This window comes from Pseudorasbora parva, chromosome 15, assembly GCF_024679245.1.
Source record: "Pseudorasbora parva isolate DD20220531a chromosome 15, ASM2467924v1, whole genome shotgun sequence".
Lineage (NCBI taxonomy): Eukaryota > Metazoa > Chordata > Actinopteri > Cypriniformes > Gobionidae > Pseudorasbora > Pseudorasbora parva.
This window is the reverse complement of record NC_090186.1, coordinates 104,490-108,743: the sequence shown is the minus strand read 5'-3', so window position 1 is coordinate 108,743 and position 4,254 is coordinate 104,490.

The following is a 4,254-nucleotide window of genomic DNA, read 5'->3' as shown; positions in this document are numbered from 1 at the left end:
CATTGCGCTGGACTGTTGACCCTAAGTACTTAAAATCCTGCACCTTCTTTACCTCTTCTCCCTGAAACCTCACTGTTCCACTTGGTTCTCTCTCATTCACACACATGTATTTTGTCTTGCTGCGACTAACCTTCATTCCTTTTCTCTCCAGAGCAAACCTCCACCTCTCTAGACTTTCCTCCAGCTACTCCCTACTCTCACTACAGATCACAATGTCATCCGCAAACATCATAGTCCATGGAGATTCCTGTCTGCCCTCCTCTGTCAGCCTGTCTATCACCACCGCAAACAAGAAGGGCCTCAGAGCCGATCCTTGATGCAGTCCCACCTTCACCTTGAAGTCCTCTGTCTCACCTACGGCACACCTTACCCCTGTCCTACTCCTCTCATACATTTAATCACTCTAACCTGCTGCACATCCTTTCCATCTCTATCCCTCTGCCTCGCCAACTGATACACATCCCTCTCACCTTCTTTACTATCTAACCTTGCATACATGTCCTTATACACTTTTTTGTTCATCAAACGTAGAAGAGCATTATTAAAGACGGTACATTAAAGAGCTGATCTAGCAGTGAGTGCAGGGAAGGGATTGTTCTGATGCTCATAATCCTCCACAGCTCAACACTCACAGCTGACCCGCAGCACAGGAAACACAACCGGTGTCGCTCTATACATCTTCCACGAACCTGTGGTGCAGTCTTGGTGAATTCCCCCTCAGTTGGTTGTGCTGACTGTGTGTGTGTGTGTGTGTGTGTGTGTGTGTGTGTGTGTGTGTGTGTGTGTGTGTGTGTGTGTGTGTGCGCGCACATGCGTGTGCGTGTCATCTTCTGTCTTATTTGTGTTGGAAACTATCGAACAGGTTGGGATGACTGTGGAAGAACTGTGGGATAAACTCTCGTTTCTCAAGGCTGGTCTGAGAACTGACACACAGAGGAAATTATAGCAAACTGCCATGCTAATGATTTCCCTGAAGAACAGCACAAAGACTCTGTGAATATCTTTCTGTGCAACACTGTTTATATGTGTAATGAGTTAAAACATTTATATTTTTTATCTTGTTTGTCAAATGCTCCTCTTTCTTGATGAAAGTGGTTTCCTGCATTCCTCTGGTTCTCACTCCCTCCAGGCTCTCATTTACTCGGTTTTCCCTATGAGAAATCATGTGTGAAATTTTAATGAATCTTCAAATTTTTGAAGCTGGTTGTTTACATGTGATGTTTTTCTATGTTCATGTATTTTCAAAGGTGATGGAATGACATGAGCATTAGTAATGAAAAAATGTCTGTGAAAACATGTCTGCTGTGTTATTTTAAGGCACTTTAGGATTACCAACTTTATTTCTTATGATTTCGAACACGGCAGGTCCTGTGTTTCTCGAGCAGGAAACCCCCCCCCCCCCCATTGATTATAAGGGACATCCAGTTCTTCTGCCCCTATGTTGGGGTTAGGGTTAAGGGTTGGGGGTCAGCTGTAGATGTCAAGAACCACTGGCTGCTGGAACAAAACACATTTGCATTTGAAATTGAAACATGATTTTGGGTTCCCTGTTATTGGTTGTGCTTCACATTCATTCTTCATCGGTTTCTGTCCACACACAGTTCATTAACAGGAGTGAGAACCACAGCCCAGTCCATTCCGGAAGGATTCAGCCACTGAGCAGTGATCAGCTCGTCTGGGAAACAGAGGTATGGTCTGCTGATATTATTCATCATTCTGTGGCCTATTAACACACTCTATGCCAGATATGAGTCTGGATACCTGGAACTGAACACTAATATAACTGAAGCAAACACTGAAAGGACTTTAGAGAGTCATTAAGTCATTTGAAATTAGGAATAACATAGAAATGAATCTGAAAAGAGCACAGCATCCCAGACAACCATGATAACTTCAGGTCTGTGTTGTGTCGCGTCTTGCTGACACATTTTCTTTTGTGTTCCCTTCAAAACATATTTTGAAGATCCAGGAACAACATTCCCCTTTGAAAATGTATTCCTAACTGTATCCCTATGGGAAATGATAAGTGAATAACATTTATGTTGAAGGGTCCTGATTGTAAGCCTAAACTAAACCACATCCCAAATTTCCCCCATAGTTTGCAGATTCCTGAACTGTTCTGTGTGATGGACGTTTCACATTCACTGTGTTAAGAGCGACTGTTATAAGAGTGATGAAACTTTAGCATTCAATTACTCATTTTTCATTTTGTTTTGTTTCCTAAAATAAAAGAAACATAAACTATCACAATGATATAACCTTCTCAAGCAGCACTAATGCTAATCTGGGCAGAAAAAGCCAGGGTTCATCTTAGGAAATATGGAAATATACTTTGACATGTTCTTTAGTGTCGTGTCTTCAGACCCACAGCACTTACGGTCCACTGAGGGCCGTTTATTCAAGCTTGAGGTCTTTCCGTGTGGAACCGGTGTCATGACAGTCAGTCTAAAGGGAGCGTAAGATGAATGGAGCTCAAGTCCTGCTCGAGGCTGGCAGTTTAATCATTGTCTTATAAAGCAGGCCAGAAACATTCATCCACCGACCTGGGCCAACATGGGCATTGTTTGTGTGATTAAAACACAGAGCTGTGAAGCTGGCCACAGGATCTGGACCACAGGTCTTCAGCTGTTTATAGCTCAAATAGCCCCATTCATGTTGAGAGTCTTCAGCTGTTTATAGCTCATGCAGTCTTTGGCGGCTCGTCCATGCTGGAGGATATTTGGCTGTAATTGTGCTTCAATAACTCGCTTGAATTCACGGGTCCTGAGACTAAACTAGGACCAGTGAGTGGAAAATGCCATAGTTCAGTGGATTTCCCTCGTCCCACAACACTGTTCCCAGACCTGTCCACAAGAAGGTCTTCGGTTGTCCATGTTAATCTGTGTTTCGTGTGCTTTACAGAAGAGGAGGGGCTTCATAGAGACAGGAACTAAACAGAGTTAGGGGCAGACTGGGGAGAGCGGAGCTGCACTAATGGGGAATATTAGGAATAATCAGCATTCAAGCAGGAAAACCTGCTCTAGTACAGCCACATCAAGACTTTAAATGTCTAACGTGATTATCTTTTCCCCACTTGCACACAGTCACAGTCACAGTCACTTAGGTTTACAGAGAGTTGTGCGAAGAACAAAAAACAGCTTAATTTTGGTGAAAATGTCTTGATCATAGATCTGATACATAGATCTGAAATTCAGTCTGAACATGTGGAATGAATAATGAGATTATGAACAGATTTCAGGATAATTTACGTAATTTCAGTATGTTCAGATTTTCTAATTTTGTTCCACAAAAATAATAACATCATATGAGTAACATGGGGGGAGTAAAGCACAGAAAGACAGAAATAATGGCAGAATTGTCTCAGATACTTCAGCTGGGGTCTTCGTGTTTCTGTGTGTGATGAACACACTTCGATAGGGTCAGAGATACTTCAGCTGCGGTCTTCATGTTTCTGTGTGTGATGAACACACTTCGATAGGGTCTGAGATGCTTCAGTTGGGGTCTTCATATTTCTGTGTGTGATGAACACACTTCGATAGGGTCTGAGATGCTTCAGCTGGGGTCTTCATATTTCTGTGTGTGATGAACACACTTCGATAGGATCTGAGATGCTTCAGCTGGGGTCTTCATATTTCTGTGTGTGATGAACACACTTCGATAGGGTCTGAGATGCTTCAGCTGCGGTCTTCATGTTTCTGTGGGTGATGAACACACTTCGATAGGATCTGAGATGCTTCAGCTGGGGTCTTCATATTTCTGTGGGTGATGAACACACTTCGATAGGATCTGAGATGTTTCAGCTGGGGTCTTCATGTTTCTGTGTGTGATGAACACACTTCGATAGGATCTGAGATGTTTCAGCTGGGGTCTTCATGTTTCTGTGTGTGATGAACACACTTCGATAGGGTCTGAGATGCTTCAGCTGCGGTCTTCATGTTTCTGTGTGTGATGAACACACTTTGATAGGGTCTGAGATACTTCAGCTGAGGTCTTCATATTTCTGTGTGTGATGAACACACTTCGATAGGGTCTGAGATGCTTCAGCTGCGGTCTTCATGTTTCTGTGTGTGATGAACACACTTCGATAGGGTCAGAGATACTTCAGCTGGGGTCTTCATATTTCTGTGTGTGATGAACACACTTCGATAGGGTCAGAGATACTTCAGCTGCGGTCTTCATGTTTCTGTGTGTGATGAACACACTTCGATAGGGTCAGAGATACTTCAGCTGCGGTCTTCATATTTCTGTGTGTGA